Source organism: Nicotiana sylvestris, chromosome 1 (assembly GCF_000393655.2).
Source record: "Nicotiana sylvestris chromosome 1, ASM39365v2, whole genome shotgun sequence".
NCBI classification, from domain to species: domain Eukaryota; kingdom Viridiplantae; phylum Streptophyta; class Magnoliopsida; order Solanales; family Solanaceae; genus Nicotiana; species Nicotiana sylvestris.
The window spans coordinates 10,735,941-10,757,326 of NC_091057.1; positions in this window are offsets into that span (position 1 = coordinate 10,735,941).

The window sequence follows — 21,386 nt, forward strand, 5'->3', positions numbered from 1 at the left end:
GATCTCCTCCTTTAGGAACATAAAGTCGGTTCCTTTTCACTTTCAGAAAACCATCTTCCATGTAGAACTGGCGAGTCTTGCCTTGTCCTACCAAATCAACCAAATACTGTGCAGCAGGGTCTTTGATGAGTAAATCTTGTATCTGGTCCTTGATGGAGGTGGCTACTTCGCTCCCCCTTAGGGTGGCGAGTAAGCACACTGATGCTAGATCAGCTCTCCAACTGAGCGCATCAGCAACATGATTGGTCTTCCCACTTCGGTACTTCAGGTTGAAGTGGAATTCAGCTAGGAGTTCCTGCCACCTGGTCTGTCGACCATTCAACTTCGGCTGGGTCATGAAATGGCTAACAGCTGTGTTGTCTGTCTTGTCCACGAACGGGGTTCCCAGCAGATAGTGCCTCCAGAGGCACAAGCAGTGGACGACAGCCAATAATTCTTTCTCATGGGCGGCATAGCGCCGCTCTACATCTTTTAGCTTCCGGCTCTCGTACGCTACATGATGCCCTTCTTGTAGCAGGACGCCACTGAGGGCATAGTCAGATGCATCTGTTTGTACTTCGAATGGCTTGGCCAGATCAGGAAGGGCCAAGACGGGGCTACTAGACATAGCCGCTTTTAATGCGTTGAAGGCCTCCGCTCGCTTGGGTCCCCATTCCCAAGGCTTGACCTTCTTGAGGAGTTCTGTCAATGGTACTGCAATGAGGGAGTAGTTTTTCACGAATCGCCGATAGAAATTGCATAGACCAAGGAACGCCCTCAAGGCGTGGATATCCTTAGGTGGCGGCCAATCTGTGATTGCCTGAATCTTCTGCTGGTCCATCTTGATCCGCCCTTCCCCAATGACATGTCCGAGGAAGTCAATTTGCTTTTGAGCAAAGGAGCACTTAGATAGCTTCGCATATAGTTCATGCTCCCGCAATCGAGCTAGGACCTTCCGCAAGTGCATCAGGTGTTCCTCCAATGTTTGGCTATATACCACAATGTCATCCAAGTAGACCACCACGAATTCATCAATGTACTCTCGGAAGACTTGGTTCATCAAAGTGCAAAATGTAGCTGGGGCGTTAGTCAAGCCGAATGGCATAACCAGGAAATCGTACGACCCATATCTTGTCACACAGGTCGTCTTGTGCTCATCACCCTCTGCAATCCGAACTTGCCAATAACCTGTCTTCAGGTCTATTTTGGTGAACACTGTCGCACCACCCAGTCTATCGAACAAGTCTGCCATTAACGGAATAGGGTACTTGTTCTTCACAGTAATTTTGTTTAGAGCCCGATAGTCCACACAGAGTCGTAGACTACCATCATGTTTCTTTTGGAATAGCACAGGGGACCCGTATGGGGATTTGGAGGGCACGATAATCCCTGTGTCTAGCATTTCCGTCAATTGTCTCCGAAGTTCGGTGAGTTCGGGTTGTGACATTCTGTAAGGCGCCCGGGCAGGTGGCTTCGCGCCCGGCACCAGCTCAATTTCATGATCCACAGTGCGCCTAGGCGGTAGTCGCTTTGGCATGTCTTGTGGCATGACATCTTCAAACTCTAGTAGTAGCTCCTTCACGGGTTCAGGAATGGGACCCGAGGAGCATTCTACATCTTCGATGCAGAGGGTTGCCAGGAACGTAGGTTCGTTTCTTTTGACCCCCTTCTTCAACTGCAAGGCCGAGATGTTTTCAACGGCCATCTTCATGGGCATGCACGGGATAACGCAGGGCTTGGCCCCGTTTGCTCCCATCATCAGTAACATGTCAGCATACGGTACAGGCATGGTGTTGGTTTGCCTCAGGAATTCCAATCCAACTATCAACTCGAAGTCATCGATGATCACCACACGCAAGTTGAATTTTCCTTCGTAAGGGCCAAGCTTCATCGGTACTTCTTTGGCTATTCCACCCACTGGCTGGGGAGGTGAGTTGATAGCCTTGACACGGCCTCTACCTTTCCCTACGACTAGACCAAGGCGCTCCACCTGAGTCGAGGCTAAGTAGTTGTGGGTAGCACCCGTGTCTACCATGGCCCGAATGGGCTTGCCATTCACCTTCATCTCAACGAACATTAAGGTCCTCTCGTGCTTAAGAGGAGTCTCATCATCCGCCTTCTTTTTCCCTTTCTTGGTGACGGGACATGGGTCCTTCTTCTTACGGATACCAGCACTAGTCTCTGCTAATGCCTCAGAAATGGAGCCAACAATTGCATTGAAGGCACCTACGGGTTCAGTCTGATCCGCATCGTCTGAATCGTCATCTGTCCCATCATCAAAAGTCTGATGGGCATTCATCTGTGCATGTGGGCACTCATTGTTCCAATGTGGTCCGCCACAATGACGGCACCCTGAAGGAGGCTTCCTCCCCCGATCATTGTTGTTAGATGCAGCACTGTTGCTGCCTGTGGAGGGAGCCTTAGGTTTGGTTGAGCTTCGATCTCCCCCACTTCTGTTAGGGCCACCATTGCTAGGCTGGACCCCTTTGAATCCCGCTCGGGCAGGCGGTTGAGGCCTATCCTTCCGAGCTTCCATTTGATAGTCCCCAAGGCATTCAGCTGCTTGGATCGCCTTGGGCAGGGTATCTACCCGTTGCTTTTGTAGCTCCATACGGGCATAAGGTTTCAGCCCTTCTAGGAAAGTGAAGAGCTTGTCTTTGTCCCCCATGTCGCGTATGCTTAGCATGAGCGCGGAGAATTCCCGCACGTATTCCCGCACAGATTTGGTCTGACGGAGCTCCCGTAGCTTTCTCCTTGAATTGTATTCAACATTTTCGGGGAAGAACTGTAGGCGGATGGCTGCCTTCAGTTCTGCCCATGTTTCGAGAGCATCTTCACCGGCCTTGATGGCTTCGTATTTCACCCGCCACCAGAGTTTAGCATCACCCTGAAGATACATGGCAGCAGTTGCTACCTTCTTAGCTTCTTCTAGGCCCCCAACAGCATCGAAATATTGTTCGACATCAAAGATGAAGTTCTCCACTTCCTTGGCATTCCTAGCTCCACTGTATGGCTTTGGCTCAGGAATTTTCAGTTTTTGTGTCGCGGCGGTGGGGTTTGCAGCGCCCCCGATCTGGTTTCCACCGCCTCGCAGTAGGCCCTGTAAAGCAGCATTGACAACATTGAGCTTGTCTGTCAAGTCATCATTAGTTTGTTGCATGGCAGTCACCCTGTCTGCCTCTTGTGCCCTGTAAGCTAAATCCTCGGCACGCTCCTGTTGGAGTCCCTCGAATTTGCCAAAAATTTCGGCTGCCTCTGTGGCTGCCGTTTGCCGATCTCCCTCGGAGTCACGACTGATGTTTTCTATGTCAACTTCGGCCTGGAGCACCCTGCGGTCCAGGTCATCCAACCTTTGCCCTAGGCTGGTTCTTAGTTCAGGCACCGTATCCATGATGGGCAGTAATCCGTCAACCGTCTGTTCAAGGGCCGCAATATACGTTAAAGGGTTCGTTGGTTGGAAAGATTTAAAAATTAATAACCTCAACATAAAATTTCTCATAAAATAATAATTTAAGCACACAAAGATTATAAAGCATGGAGATATATATGAGTATGTAGTTTCATACCATGAGTTGAGGAGTGTAGGAGAGGAAATAGTCTCCCCAGACACTTGAGTGAAAATTTGCCAATGGACGTTCAGTATTAGTAGTAATACTACTACTGCTGGAAGTATTATCAACCATTGCTGCACTCATCTTCAAATGACTCTTATTTTTCTCTCTTCCTATAGAACTAGCATATGAATATGTATGTTCCACTGTGAATTTAGAGTTATTGTTGGGGAGAAAATTATGGGCACAACCCCAAATCATTGATTGACAACAGCTGATTGAAGCAACCATTGTTTCTCTCACTCTTCTCTATCTCTCTATATATATATTAATATATATCTCTCTTTCCCCTCCCTCTTTTCTGGCTTTTTTACACTGTGTCAATGAGCTTTGTTGCTGATATATAGTGACATAAATACACATAAGGTTAGGAGTTTCGTCGATGGTTCCACTAATTATTTAACAAAGTTATTTCATGCAATCGTTTTGAATAATTTATTGAGTGTAACTAAAGGAGTTTAACCTAACCATAACTATGAGGCTTAAGAGATAAAGAAAATAATAGATATTTTTTCGTGTAGAAGGAGACAATCCTAATGAATTAACGAGGAAGCACGGGATCTGGTGGTCGAAGGCTGTTCCAGCCACCTACTAAGCCGGTGGATCAAATGTACATGGCAGGGCAAAAAACTTTTACGCATATCTAAGTTGTATTTGTCCATTGTAACAGGTAATCTACCTTATTCTTAATAATACAAATTTTACTTTTTATGATCGGATATAATGTACAAACTTTTTACATTTTCAATATATATAAGTTAAACTTTAAGTAGAATTAAACTTCTTAATCATGTTGGTTTTGGTTCTGTTCCGGTTAATTTTCGATATTTTTATTTTTAAAAAGTCAAAAAGAAAACTCATGCAAGATTCTCATTTTTTACTTAAAAATAGCAAACTTCAATATAACATAAAAATTGGCATTTGTGATAAGGTGAGATAGATGACATCCCTCATCCTTAGCAAGAAATCTTAGGTTCGAGTTGGGAAATTTATCCTGGTAGACTTCACTCTTAAATAGGTCCAATGTGACCCAAATCTAGAGTAGTTAAACCTATGAGTTTCGAATTTCAAATGGCTAAATAAGTAAAGAAAAAATATGTGGAGTAATTTCTTTGTGTTTCCTTCACAGTCTTACTCAAGATTTCATAGTTAATAATGTACTTCTAAATAGTTAAAAGTTTGTAGTAAAAAAATTGTTTAATATATTAGAGTAAAAGTAAATGATAACAATGTCATTTAAAATCAGAAGTTACTTGTTTAAAGATTCCCCATTTACTAACCACGTGCAATGAACAGTTTGTTGACAGTGTTCCGGCAAAGCAAGTGAAGAAGAAGATGAATGACCCACTGATCGATACACAATACAAAGGGTATTACTTAGTCTAACCCTTGAAAGATGTTATTACACTTTAGCCCTTATAGTTACACATACACTCTAGAAAGTTCTAGGGATATTTATGTAATTAGCCATTCCACTAAGTTGGTTAGATAGAAAGTTAGGAGGTTAGTCAGTAGTTATTGTTGTATATATATACATTGTACTGCTTGTATTGAGATAAGCAAGAAAGAAAGAAGCACCAAAATTCCAAAATTGCATTTTGTTCATTCCAAATTCTCAAATCCAAACATGGTATCAGAGGTCAGGTGCTCGATCTCCAAAATCTTCTATATTGTTCTACAAATTTCTGTGAATTACGTTCACAATTCAGTCGATTCAGTTTGATCGATCTTCAATTTTATTTTCGTTTCATACAATTCATTTTTTGATCCATTGCAATTGTTTTTCTGCTTCGAGTTATTGATAACAATGGCGGAAGAGAATCTTTTTGCTAAGAATCAAATTGTTGTTGAGAGCTCACATCCTCTCTACTTGAGTCCTTCGGATAATCCTGAAACAAATTTGGTGTTCACGTTATTTGACGGAACTGGGTATGCAGATTGGCGCAAATAAATGTTGATTTCTCTATCAGCTAAAAACAAATTAGGATTGATCAATGGAAGACTTCTCAAACCTAGAGATGATTCTCCATATTTCGAGCTTTGGACTCGATGTAATGATATGGTGATGGCTTGGTTATTAAACTCCTTGACAAAAGGAATTAGGTCAAGAGTTCTTCATTCCAATTCTGCAAGGGATCTTTGGAAACAACTTGAAGACAAGTATGGACAATCTGATGTAGCTCAATTGTTTGGCCTACAAAAGAAATTATTAGAAACTGTACAAGGATCTAATGATATAGCAACCTATTTCAATAATATAAAAGCAATCTGGGATGAGTTGAATGCATTGGATGCAAAAATTCCATGTACTTGTGTTGAATGCATATGTGAAGCAAAACATAAGAATAAGGCAATTGAGGACAGACAGAAATTAGTTCAATTCCTTATGGGACTGAATGAAACATACAATGCTTGTAGAGGAAATATAATGATGATGACTCCTACACCAAGTATTGATAAGGCATATTCTTTACTTCTTCAAGAAGAAAGACAAAGATCTATTCAACCTACAATGAATTCCCCTATGGATTCGAGTTCATTTAATGCATCAACACAGAAGTTTGGACAGTATTCAGGACAGAGTAGGATGAATTTTAACCTAAATACTGGGGGAGGAAACAGAAACAATGCAGCAAAGGGAAGTGACAGGAGAAATATGTTTTGTTCCTATTGTCAAAGAGTTGGACATACAATCGTAAGGTGTTTCAAAATCCATGGTTATCCAAACAGTTTTAAGACAAATGTGCAAGGGAATATGCAGGGGAATAGAACAAGAAAATTTCAAAACTCAAATATGATACAAGGAAATGCAGTAGCTACAGAAGAAGAATTTGGGGATGTTCAGCAATATAATCAGGGAATTCAGCAACATAATTCATCATGCATCATGGGAATAAATCAGGAACAATATTCTCAACTTATGGAAATCCTACAACAAGTCAAAATTGGACAACAAGTTGCTTCAAGTTCTGAGGTTAATGTGACTGCTAACTGTGCTGGTATAGCTCCTATGCTGCCTTCTTTACTACCTAATAAATCCTTTATACATTCTTTGATCCTTGACTTAGGTGCTTCTGAGCACATGACCTTTGACAAATCTATCTTGTTTGACATCATAACCCTGACCCAACCTTTAATTGTTAACTTGCCAAATTCTTTCAAAATCAGAGTTACACATGCTGGAAAAGTATCTTTGTTTCCAGACATGATTCTAGACAGAGTACTATATGTGCCCTCTTTTAAGTTCAACTTACTTTCTATTCACAAATTCTGCTATCAGTTTGGTTGTGAACTAATCTTTGGTGTCTTTCTTTGCTCTATGCAGGGCCTTCCCTTGAAGAGGCCTTTGTACCTTGGTAAACTCTGTAATGGACTCTACATTCTGATCTACACACTACCCTTCTGGACATCTTACTTCTACAAATAATGCTTTCCTTTCATCTACTGATAACAATGTTGCTAATTCTTTTATTCATTCTATGTCTAACTCTGTTGTTTCTTGTTAAGATGTATGGCACATTAGACTGGGACATATGCCAATTACTAGTATGAAAAACATTGCTAGCCTATCACATTTTCAAATCAATAAAGTTGTAAACCCCTGTGCAATTTGCCCCTTAGCTAGGCAACATAGGTTGCCTTTTCCCAATAGTCATATTTCTACCACCAGAGCATTTGAGCTTATTCATATTGACACTTGGGGTCCATATAAAACAACCACTCATGATGGATTCAAATACTTTCTTACAATTGTAGATGATTTTAGCAGGGGCACATGGACCTATCTTTTGAGCACAAAAGGCAGTGCCTTCACCATACTCAAATCTTTTATCTCTATGGTAGAAACACAGTTTAACACAAAGATAAAGAAAGTTAGATCTGACAATGCATTAGAGCTCGGATCTAGCATTTGTGCAACTGCCTATTTCCTTTCCAAAGGGATTATTCACCAAACAAGTTGTGTAGCAATACCCCAACAAAATGGAATAGTAGAGCGCAAACATAGACATTTATTAGAAGTATGTAGAGCTCTTCTATTCCAATCTCATTTGCCTACCAATTATTGGGGGGAATGCCTACTTACAGCCACTTTTCTAATCAACAGATATCCTACAAGACTATTGAATTATAAAACACCTTTTGAAATCATCTTTCACAAACCACCAGACTATTCTTTCCTCAGATATTTTGGTTGTCTCTGTTATGCTTCCACTCTCTCTCAAAATAGGGGCAAATTGGATCCAAGGGCAGTAGCTTGTGCATTTATTGGATATCCTTTCGGTAAGAAGGGCTATAAACTTTTGAACATATCCACTAGACACATCTTTGTCTCTAGGGATGTGGTCTTTCATGAATCTGTCTATCCTTTTGCCTACCTATCTAATTCTGCCACACCTATATTTCCCACAAGCCCTTTGACACATATCTCACACAATGATCTTCCTAACTACATCCCTGTTTCTCCACCTAGTCCTCCTTTACATGTTCCCTCTGAATCTCCATCTACTTCCTCACCTGTTCTTCCTGATTCTACTCCTACATCACCACATATTTCTTCCACATCCAATTCTCCATCTATTCCTGTACCTGAACCATCTAATGACTTGCCTATGGATACTGCCCTTCGAAGATCTCTTAGGGAACATAAAACACCCCCATGCCTATCTGACTACATCTGTGGTGTTGTGTATTTAACTGATGTATCTACTACATGTTTTCTCTCTCCTGTTACTCCTAATCACTACTCCTTTTCTGCTCTATCTCCTTCTAATCAGCTTCTGCTAAATTTTATTCCCCATATTCAAGAACCTACCTCCTTTTCCCAGGAAGCCATGTATCCTGGTTGGCAGGAAGCCATGACTAAAGAAATTGATGCCTTGTTAGCTAATGAGACTTGGGATGTAGTTCCTCTTCCCCCAGGAAAGAAATCTCTCCCTTGTAAATGGATTTACAAAGTAAATCTCAAATCTGATGGGTCTATGGAAAGACTAAAGGCTAGACTGGTTATTCATGGTGATACTCAAAGGGAATGTATAGACTTTACTGAAACTTTCTCTCCCGTGGTTAAAATGACTACTATAAGGTGTATTTTAGCTATTGCTGTCAAGAAGGACTGGGGTTTATATCAGTTGGATGGCAATAACTCATTTTTACATGGGGATCTGTTTGAAGAAGTCTATATGAAATTTCTTGCTGGCCTTTCTCCTCCCTCTCCTAACATGGTCTGTTGTCTTAAGAAATCTCTCTATGGTCTACGACAATCATCTCGACAATGGTATGCTATTGCTTTAGGAAACTTATCTTTTTTCTTAGGGATGGAAGTTCTTCGGGAGCCTCATGGACTGATTCTGAGTCAACCCAAGTTCTTGCTTGAACTCTTGGCTGAGTTTTATTGTCTTGATCTCTCTCCTGAGAGTTCTCCTCTTGACCCTTCTTGCAAGTTGTTTTCTGGTGTTGGGGAGCCCTTGCCTGACCCAACTATATATCGTCGTTTGCTGGGCAAACTCAATTTTTTGACTCACACTCGTCCTGACCTATCCTTCACAGTTCAGCATCTTAGTCAGTATATGCAGGATCCTCATCTCCCTCATCTTTCTGCTGCTAAACATTGTCTTCGTTATCTGCTCAAGGATCCTGGTCTTGGTATCTTTCTTAATACTTCTCCTTCTCTTGATCTTCTTGCTTTCTGTGATTCCGATTGGGGTACTTGCCCTGATTCTCGCCAGTCCGTCACTGGTTTTTTCATCAGTCTAGGAGGTAGTCCTGTTTCTTGGAAGTCCAAGAAACAACCTTCCATCTCCCTTTCCTCTGCTGAAGCCGAATACCGGTCTATGCGGCGTGTTGTTGCTGAGATTCCTTGGCTGGTACGCCTATTGGATGACCTTTCCATTTCTCCTTCTCTGCATGTTCCTCTTCTTTCTAATAGTCAGGCTGCGATCCATATCGCTAAAACTCCTATTTTTCACGAGCGTACCAAGCACGTTAAACTTGATTGCCATTTTATCCGGCAACAATTTCAGGCTGGCCTCATTTCTCTCTCTTTCCTTCCCACTCATTCTCAGCTCGCCGATATTTTCACTAAATCTCTTTCTGGTCCTCACTGTCGTGTTATTTTGGGCAAGTTGGGGGTGATTTCCTCCCCCTCCAACTTGAGGGGGGTGTTGACAGTGTTCCGGCAGAGCAAGTGAAGAAGAATATGAATGACCCACTGATCGATACATCCAATACAAAGGGTATTACTTAGTCTAACCCTTGAAGGATGTTATTACACTTTAGCCCTTATAGTTACACATACACTCTAGAAAGTTCTAGGGATATTTATGTAATTAGCCATTCCGCTAAGTTGGTTAGATAGAAAATTCGGCGGTTAGTCATTAGTCATTGTTGTATATATATACATTGTACTGCTTGTATTGAGATAAGCAAGAAAGAAAGAAGCACCAAAATTTCAAAATTGCATTTTGTTCATTCCAAATTCTCGAATCCAAACACAGTTCTCCAAATACATTGTAATTTTTCTTTTTATCAAAACTAAGAAAGATCTCGGGGAACATAAATGGACAGTGAATAAACTTTTGTAATACTAATCTAACTTTATAATAACCTAGAGAACGGAGCTTACACATGAAGATAATAATATCAATATTATTCATGTGAGTGTTGTTATTTAAGAAATTAATAGAAATTTAACTCATGTTAGGATTAAATTGATTATTTTAATCCTAACCATGTGGAATGAACGATCCTCAATAAACTAGGCATGTACGATGAAGATTCTCGATATAGTAACAACGTGCAATGAACAAATCTCCAGATACATTTTAATTTTGGGATCTTCCTTGAGATTTTGCTTCGTATAGTTTTGGGCAATCCTTACCTTCTGAGATAGGGGTATTCGAAGAAAATCGACAAATTGTAACAAATGATAACCCAGATAAAAAAAATCAACTAGTGATTTGGTTTGCATTGAAAAAATAAACTCGACCTATGTCTAATTAGTTTGGTTTGGTTATAATTAAAAAAATATTTCTTAAAATATTTTATCCTTAAAAATATTTATTATAATGTATCGCTAGAATGGGCGAGGTGGTATGGGAGAGCGATCGAGCGTGCAAAGGCGCAAGTCGAGCAAGGTATCTGAAAAATGTAAAAAAGCGTGCAAAAGAAAAGGTCTGATTTTCTTTTTGCTAACAATTCCAAAGATTCTATCAGCGAACATCGAATTCTTGATGGTTTTTCATTGATCCCTTCCTTGCCTCATCTTCCTAATCTCTCCTGTAGATAACAATTTGTAAGTATTTCTTAAAAAAGTTCACAGTTTCGATTTCTTAACATATTATTTTATGTTTAGACTTTGTAACGACCCGATCGGTCATTTTGAGAGTTGTAGCCAGTTCTCCCATTTACTGCTCATTTTGTGCTTTATTGTTATTTTATGACTTGCCGGATTAGTCAGTTCGGGCCAGAGAGATTTCGGAAAGAATTGAGATACTTAGTCTTAAAATTAAAAGCTTAAGTTGGAATAGTTGACCGGATGTTGACATATGTGTAAACGACTCCGGAATAGAGTTTTGATGGTTTCTCTAGCTCCGTTGGGTAATTTTAGACTTAAGAACGTGTCCGGATGGTGATTTGGAGGTCCGTAGTTGAATAAAGCTTGAAATTGCGAAAGTTGGATTTTTTGAAAACTTTGACCGGGAGTGGACTTTTTGATATCATGGTCAAATTCCAATTCCGGAAGTTGGAGTAGGTACGTGGTATCATTTGTGACTTGTGTGCAAAATTTGGGGTCAATCAGACGTGATTTGATAGGTTTCGGCATGATTGGTAGAAATTGAAAGTTCAAAGTTCATTAGGCTTGAATCTATGTGTGATTCGTATTTTTATTGTTGCTTGAGGTGATTTGAGGGTCCGACTTAGTTCGTATCATATTTTAGGACTTGTTGGTATGTTTGGTTGAGGTCCCAGGGGCCTCGGGGTGATTCTGGGTGGTTAACGGATTGAATTTGGAGTTAAGTGAATTGCTGAAGATTTGGATATCTGCTGGTGTAATCGCACCTGCAGAATTTTCATCGCAGGTACGAGCTCGCAGAAGCGAGTAGTGGAGCGCATAAGTAGCCTTGGGTGAGGTGTGAGCAATGGCCGCAGGTGCGAAGGAGTTTCTGCATCTACAGCCTGGTGCGAAGGAGTTGTCGCAGGTGCAAAGTGAGCGCAGAAGCAGAAAGTAGAGAGGTGAGTTGGGTCCGTAGAAGCGGTTGGTGCTCGCAGAAGCGAGTCCGCAATAGCGGATGGTTGGGTTGCAGGTGCGAAGGAAACCGCAGAAGCAGGTGTCGTGTCGCTCCTGCGAAGCCGCAGAAGCGGCTAAGTTGGCCGCAGAAGCGAGATTCCTGGGCAGAACATATAAAAGTTAGGGTTCGTGATTTTTCTTCATTTTAGACATTCCAAGCTCGGTATAAGGCGATTTTTGAGAGGGTTTCTGAGGAGATTCTTGAGGTAAGTCCATTGTGCTCGTTTTTTATCAATAATCTTGTTTCCCCATTATTTTTCCCACCTAGGTTGTGTATTTTTAGGTGTAATTTGTGGGTTTGAGGCTAGGGATTTGGAGAGTTGATTTGGGGGATTTGGGTGATGATTTGGTGTCGGATTTTGATGAATTTGGTATAAACAGACTCGTGGTTGAATGGGCTTTCAGATTTTGTAACTTTTGTTGGATTTCGAGATGTGGTCCCGAGGGCCGGGTTTGAGCCGATTTCGGATTTTTGATTTATAACTTCGTATTATGTTGTGAAATTGATTCCTTAGCCCGTGTTGATTTTATTGTACTGTTTGTGGCTAGATTCGAGACATTTGGAGGCCGATTTGCGAGGTAAAGGTGTGTTTGAGTAGAGATTTGCTCGGATTGAGGTAAGTAACCGTTCTAAATCTGGTTTTGAAGGCATGAAACACCGGATTATTTGTTATGTGATTGGTTTGGAGGTAACGCACATGCTAGGTGACAGGCATGTGAGCGTGTACCGTAGGAATTGTGACTTGATCCATTCCATGGAACTGTGAAGTTGAATAACTTGTTGTTATCTATATGCTCTCCATATGTTATAGAAATTTGACTGCAAATCATGTTAGAAATCATGTTTAGGCTATGTGTTGATACTGTTGGGACCCACAGAGGCCGTGTTACATGTTGAATTACCTGCTAATTGTGTTTTGAACTCAGTCTCAGTTTTACTTGCATATCATATCTCAGTCTCTATTATTCCTTGTTAATACATCATACCATTGCTGTTTGGGATGATTTTCAAGATTTCTCAGAGCACGAGAGACTAGAGAGGTTGATGACCGAGTGAGGTCGAGGGCCTGATTGTGAGCATACTATGGGATCGGGTTGCACGCCGCAGCATGTTTCATTGATTTATGCCATGATTGGCTTGATATAGCACTTGGACTGAAGGAACCCTTCCGAAGTCTGTACACACCCTGATTGAGCATAGGTACCTACTGAGTGCGAGTGCCGAGCGACTGGAAGAATGAGTGACTCTGAGGAAATTAGTGATTATGAGGTTGGAGTGAATGGGAGGACAAAGTGACTGTTGCTTTGAGACGATGCATTTGATTTTCCTTATTGTTGCACTTAGCTGCCATATATCACTGCTTTGAAATTTCTGAGAGACATTATATCTGATTTTACTTGAACTTAATATGTATAAACTGATTTGACTTAAATTGCCGGATTTTAAAGCATGTATATTTTTCCTTTGTTGAGACTACTGAAATTGAACTATAACGATGCAGCTCGTCACTATCTTCAACTCTTTATTTAGTCTTGTTACTTATTGAGTTAGTTGTACTCACGCTACACCCTGCACTTCGTGTGCAGATCTAGGTGTTTCCGGACACAGTGGGTGTTGATACTCTGCATAGTTAATCCTTGGAAGACTTCGAGGTAGCTGCCCAGCGTTCGCTGTCCTTGTTTCTTCTTCCCTATCTTTCCATTTATTGTATTTAGTTTCGGACTATCATGATAGTGTATTCTAAACTTGTAATATTTAGATGCTCATGTACTCTGTGACACTCCGATTTGGGAGTTTTCCACGTTGTGTTTTAGGTGTCTACCCCGTTTATGAGAATATTTGTCATTTAAAACTACTTTGATTCATTTTTGTTAAATGTTGGGAATATTTTGGAAATGTCGGCTTGACTAGTACCACGTTAAGCACCATGACGACAAGTTAGGATTTTGGGTCGTGACAAGTTGGTATCAGAGCCTAGGTTACATAGGTCTCACGAGTCATGAGCATGTTTAGTAGAGTCTCGCGGATAGGTACGGAGGCATCTGTACTTATCTTCGAGAGGCTGCCAAACCTTTAGGAAACTTAACATTCTTGTATTCTTGTCGTGTGGATTTGTTGATTCCGGTGACTAAACTTCTATTATTCTATTCTCTCACAGATGGTGAGGACAGGTGCTATCGGACATGATGGACAGCCACCAGTACCACCAGTTAGGGCCACGAAAGGCCAAGGTCGTAGTAGGGGTCGCGGTAAGGGTAGGGGTGCATCTCGTGCAACAGCCAATGAAGCACTTGTAGACCCATTAATCGCTCCAACTCAGGAGTAGGTACCAGATACAGTTGAGCCAGTGGGGCTAGCTCAGGCACCAGTTGTGCCCATTGTGATTCCAGGCTTTCAGGAGGCCTTGGCTCAGATTCTGACTGTGTGCACCAGTCTTGCTCAGGCGGTCTCTGTTCCGGCCGCAGTAGGCACTTCTCAGGCCAGGGGAGGTACTCAAACTCTTGACGTCCACACATCAGAGCAGGTGATGCAGGGACTCCAGACACCGGGGGCACTACCAGCCCAGTCGGTTGCAACTGCTCAGGCCCATGTGGTTCCTGTTATGACTGATGATGAGCAGAGGAGGCTCGAGATATTTGGGAGGCTTTAGCCTCCATCATTTAGTGGGGCGGAGTTAGAGGATGCCCAGGGTTTCTTGGATAAGTATGTCACAACCCAAACCGATGGTCCGCGATGGGCACCCGGTACCTTACTCAACCGAGTACCAATGTAACATATCTTTCTTATTACATCATCATATACACGTGACATACGGGCCTAATAGGCCAACATACTCACTTATAAACTCAAAATATAGGCCGACAAGGCCGTACAATCTTTCACGTACAAGACATATGTCTACAAGCCTCTAAGAATACATAAATGTCATAAAAGTCGGGACAGAGTCCCACCATACCAAACAATACACATCTAAATCATACTAACCAAATGAGCAACTCCGAAGCAAATGGAGCGCACCAACATCTTCCGTTGAGCTGATAGCCTACTTGGAGGGCTCTCGACCTGTCTATCGGGACCTGCGGGCATGAAATGCAGCATCCCCAGGCAAAAGGGACATCAGTACGAATAATGTACCGAGTATGTAAGGCACATAAATAAATACATAAGAGACATGGAAGACATATAGAGTACATGACTCAACCTGTAAGTATGAATAACTTTGTAGATCATAAATTATTTTTAGTGTCATGCATGTGCGTATGAATGTCATGTCGTGCATAGGTACATGTTTCATAACATCATCAGCCACTGAGGGCATTCCATTATATCATACTGGCCACTGTGGGCAAAATCATCATCGTATACCAGCTGATCAGGTGGTGGTGCGTATATAACGCCATAACCTTTCCCATATCCCATATATATATATATTTACATATATACACGTATATAACGCTATTTGAGTACATACATATATATGCGTATATAACGCCGTTTGAATCATATTTCAGCCACTGTGGGCAACATCATCATCATATACCAGTTGATCAGGTGGTGATGCGTATATAATGTCGTAACCTTTTCCCATATCTCATATACATATATATACATATATACGCGTATATAATGTCATCTGGTCATGGGTCAGTGTACATGAATGCAGTGCATAAAAAGTATGTCAATAAAATTATTCGGAATGTCATAAGACCATTTTGCCTCTGAGTAATATCATAAAGTAAACTCTTTTCAACTTTCGTATTTTTTTGAGACCCATGAACAGATGATAAGACATTATAACACACGGAAATTCAAGAACACAGATATCTCTAATACTTCTATGAATAGAGTCATTCGTGGAATTTGTGCATTTGCATGTTCCGTTCGTATCGTATGGATTATGCCAAAAGAAAGAAGGGATAACCTTAACATACCTGGAGTAGGAAAAAATTCGTATAATATTGTTGGAAAGTATTGCACCATACTCCTTCAACATCGCAAAAGTTTACGCTGCTACGGTTCTAACAATTCTCTCGTTGGAATTGTTTGCAAAATTTTGTTGGAAGCCAATTCCATTGGAGTTTATTGCAGAATTCTCATTAGCGTCTGTTCTTGACTATATGTGAATCACAATTCAGTTTTTGAATTTCTCTTATCAAAGAATGAACTAAAACTATTTTAAAGAAACCAATCTTGTAAAAAGCTACCAACTTTTATAACTTTAAGGGTTTTACGCATTGATAGCTTATATGACTACTTAGTCATATGTTGGTAAGCTTTCTTGCTTCCACGTTTGTTTTGGGTATGATCTTGTTAATTTTATCCATTTATTAGTTAATCGGGTAATGTCACGTTTTCCGGTAATTAACCATTTACCTGCATAATTTAAAAATTATCCCAAATTACTTAAAATTCTATTTATTACTAAAATACTTCATATATACTTTATATGTTATACTACCTTGGTCATATGGTATCTTGCATGGTACTAGTCTATAAATACTAGGTATTTTAGATCGGGCCGTATTTTACCCCAAACTGCCAAATTTGGACAAAATTTTATTTTCTTTGACTTGCTCCCCCTTTCACCTTCATGATTTTACTAATCACTTGTGAAATATCATAATCCTTATGATCTCCAAATAATCTTTTCCTTGGATTGATGTCAATTACCTTGCGACAAATTTAACGTAAAATACTACAGGGTGCAACATCGTCGTAACTTATTACTGTGAAGCGTAATATCTCCGTAATGTAATACTGCTGGGTAGAACACTGTCGTAACTTAATACTGCAGGACGTAATATTGCAGGGTGTAACATCATTCCCTCCTTTCGAACATTCGTCCTCGAATGTTGACTGATGCTCTTATCATTTCGTAACTTATAGCTCTTGTGAATACGTTAATACTCTTCTTGCAATTCAAGTAGTTGCTCTGTGAATAAATCCAAAGTCTAGGGTATTCCCCCCTTAGTCTTTTTGCCCATATCATGACCTGTGGTCGAAATCTTTCTAATCTTGCAACTTTTGTTACCTTTTGTCTTGCGGCCTGTATGGCCCTGGCTTTGTAGGTGCACTTATGCGATTCATCTATCCTTTTTCCTTTTACCCTTTTAGTCGATCTATAGGCCTTACTTTGTATATATAATGCTTAATAGGATGCCTCTCTGGGACACTATAGTTGTACTGAAGTCCTTTGCTCGATACTTTGTAGAACTTACAAATATGGCCATATCTTATTTCATAGATCTGGTTACCTATTCACATGACTTTACTGCATTTACATGGGTTATACTATAATATAATTTTTGCTTCAATCTACCTTTACTGAGGTATGCTTACCAAGTTCCAATTACTTTTGTTGCCTACTCTTTAGGTATAAATCTCAGTCCTTTAATGCCCCTTGATTACCATTCATCTTTAGAATGACGGCCTAATCTTATCTCATACTTTGTAACTTTTTTCCATCCATTGTTGATTCACCTCAATATTGATGTACAATATACCACTGATAACTTAACCTTTTATGTAATATAGTTGTTAGGATTCACATTTTATCAGGAAACGTCTGAAATGATTAGATTGATCCACCTAGGGAGATACCCTGCTTTTATAATTGTACCTCACAGCATCCCAATGCGATTCACCTTGCTTGGGTATGTTAATCCTGTCCAATTCATAAGATCCGTTTCTTTTATTTGTTGAATTGTTACTCAATCGAAGGCCCAAACATCATCTTTTATCTATCACAATTACACCCTCATTTTATTACCAGGGTGGCATTCTAAATGCTATTAGTCTTAGACTCCTTTGAGTTCATTCAGGCTATAGTGAGCTTTGTATAATTTAGAGAAATTATCTGCTCTTCTTGTTTTCATGGGCTTAATCCTGAGGACTTATCCATTTTCGTTACCTTCTCACTCGCCCTTTGTTATCCTTACTCTTGTCTTCTAGAACCTTGTCGCTTCACCATACAATGGTTTGCGACCTACACGACTCTATTTATTTTACTTGCAACCTTTTAACTTGCTTGCATCATAGATTTCCTTTTGTCATTCTGGGACATCAAGCGAGACATCACATCGTCTCTAACTCTTCTTTACTGTCTTATTTAGCCTCCTTAATACCTAGAAACCATAGGCCATGAGATATGACACGGACTATGCCGCTATCACTCCTGGATATTGAATCCCAACACTTCTAGCCTTCTATCTGAAGTATGGACTACTCACATATTCTGTTTTTGAGTATCTCGTATGTTGTTCACCTTTACCTTACTTACCTTAAAATCTCGCATCGTATCTTCTATCTCTCTCATGACCTCCCTTCCACCTAGGTGTAATTCACGTCCATAACTTGAAGCTCTATTATAATACTCGCACCTCTGGTACATACACAATCCGGTGGGAGCTTCGTACTGGCTTCTTATGAGGCTGGTACTTCTTCTAACTGGCTTCCTTGTAGAGCCATTATAGATTATGGTTGTGTTATTTCTCTTGAACATCTGATATTAAGAGTGATTCTATCATGTTCTCAAGTACAACTTCTATAATTTTTCTAGGTCCAATAATCAGACTCTTGATTTACCTGGGTGATGTAATTCTTTAGTTTCCTCTTTCTTCTGATCAGCCTTTACGTAGGCTTAAGCTATATTCCGATCTGTGTCTCATGGTATCAATTATTACCTTAGCATTTCATGGGCGTTATGGAATATCCATGATACAATCTTCTAACAATTCAATCCTTTGTCTATGCCTTGGGCTCAATTTTTTCTTTTAACTTATATCGGAGTCTTCTATGGTTAACAAATATCCTACCTGGATAATGCTCCAAATTCTTGAGTGTATCCATAATGTACTAACTCTGTATCATTGATCAAATAATTCTTTTGTTCCATCTTAGCTTTCTTTCAACGTAAGCTATTACTTTTCCTGGTCTTTCTGCCCTCTCGTTGCGTCCATACTTAGCTTATCTTAGTGCCCACACTTGCTAGAGTTTTTATACAACTCATATGATCTCAAATATTACTTTAACTCTTACTTTCCGTTCATTAGCCACGGTAGGTGCCACTTTCCTTTGGAATACTTACAATTTTGTTGCGAGATTGTTGTTACACGACCATTTCCTTGTTAGGTCGTTGTTCTTAGGTTGAAGCCTTATTTCTCATCTCCTCAGCTAGTCTTTCGTTGTAGTACTTAGGGAGAACCCTTGACTCTCGTAAAGCTATGAGCTTATTACGAACCTTTTTGATGTCCTTACTTGCCTATAATCATTTGTAGTTGCTTACTTCCACGCCCTTGTACTTGTATGGTCGCTTCTGAACTGATATTTTGATTGCCTTCCCAGTGACACTTTCTTTTATCCCTGTAATACTCATACGGTACCTTTAACTACCCCGACTCTTGTTTGAATATATCTCAAGTATTATAATGATATTCTTCGAGGCTGAATTCTTCATGTTGGGTGCTACTATGTTTATCTTACACGATCTGACGACTCGTGTGTAACCTCCTATTTAGCCATAATTGGGATCTTCCTAACCAATTACTAACTACTCGTTGGCCCATTCTCATATCAATATTCCTCATAATCTTTCTTGAGTTATTTTCTTTGTCTTAACTTACGTCTCACACTGGATCCTTATTTATTAATAATAGCTCGGGCAGGAACCTTTACTTCCTCTCCTTGACGTCGTGCTTGCACAATATTCTTGAATCGTAGCGTATCTATAAGATTTGGATAAGTTCCATCTCATTACTCTTTCATTTGTCGCATTCTTCCTTTACCATTCCATAGTCACTAGAACTACCTAATTCTGACTTAATGTCACATCATTCCATATTCCCCACTTTAGGGGTATACTAAGAGCTGAAGCCACGAAGATCTATCGATAAATGTTTTACCTCTTCATCTTTGTCGTCGTTTCTCAACATCAATGATACTTACTCGTCTTGCGGCAATCCTTCTGTACCAAGGATGAGAAATTCCCTACTCACAATAGTGACACTTACTGTAACTGGCACATATATTCCCTCAAGCTTAACTTTGATCCCCTTGCTTGCTTTAGGGAAGTGTCTTTCTGAATGACCATTCTGTGAATTCCTCATGAATCTTCTTCTGTGGTCCATTCTATTACCGCCGGAACAAAATCTAAAATTACCATGTTGCCGAGTACTCTCCAATCATTCAGTCCCTAATTCATATTAATTTATCTTGCTTACCAGCCCATACTAATTTTTATTACTCTGGGGATTAACTTTCCCCTCTGGTAGTCGTGTTGGAGTCACGAACTTATTTCTCGAAATGAGGATATAACCTTATGGCTTATACTCTTTTGTTGTCTTAAGGCCCATCATCTTTCATCTCTTCCTTTATTTGACCATAGATTTTGTAACACTCTACCGTTTGCATCCACGTGTCACACCTTATTCATAATGCTTCCTTATCTATCTTCTCATTACTCTGCTAATATTTGCATATCCCTTTTCTTGTGAAAACTTCAATACAACATTCTTTCGCTTTTAGCTTTAATTCCTTTGCTCCATCCAGTGTCTCTTCAAGTTGATTAACGTTCTCACAGGACGCGAGCCACACTAAGGTAATATTTATCCCTTTAAGTCTTATAGTGCATGTCTTTGTAGTACTCATATCTGGCTACACTATTTTAAAGTGAACCATCTGGGTGTCTCACAAGGAGATCTATTAGCACATTTGCAATATCCTTCGGAAATGTCAACTAAAACAAATAATTCATCCATCTTATCTTCTTATACTACTTCTATTCACCCCCATAGGGCATATCTGGAATGGGTGCGACCAATTGTATATACCTCTGTTACTATTGAATATAATTCAAAAGGCTTATGTTCCTCTGACTCAATTATAAACGTTGTTAACCTTCATTAACTGGGCGCCTCATACCCTTCTTCACCTTGTTTTTTTTACTTGCTGAAACTTGTATCTACCTTCTGATTCTCTTGTTCATTTTTACCGTAAGAGTGGATAGGCATTCTTGCCTTTGGAATCTTTATCAAGAAACTTACACATCTTAGTATACATATGATTTGCCGAATATCTCATATTCATTCATCATAAGCATGATGCAAAAATGGAGTTCCTCTGACTCAAATCTTAAAAAACAATCTCTCTTTCCAACCTTTTTTCCAGATATAGGTATCGTCTGAATAGGATTTAGGAATTTGAATTTCTATGACTGAGCTCTACCACACGATATAGAGTAAGAAGAAAGAGTAACAATCTTAAATGCCCTGTAGCTTCCTTCTTATGAATGTGGTGCACGACACACCCATAAACAAGACTCTACTAGACATGGCTTGTAGACTCCCTAGGACAGAACTGTTCTGATACCACTTTTGTCACAACCCAAATCGATGGGCCGCGACGGGCACCCGGTACCTTACTCAACCGAGTACCAATGTAACGTATCTTTCTTATTACATCATCATATACACGTGACATACGGGCCTAATAGGCCAACATAATCACTTAT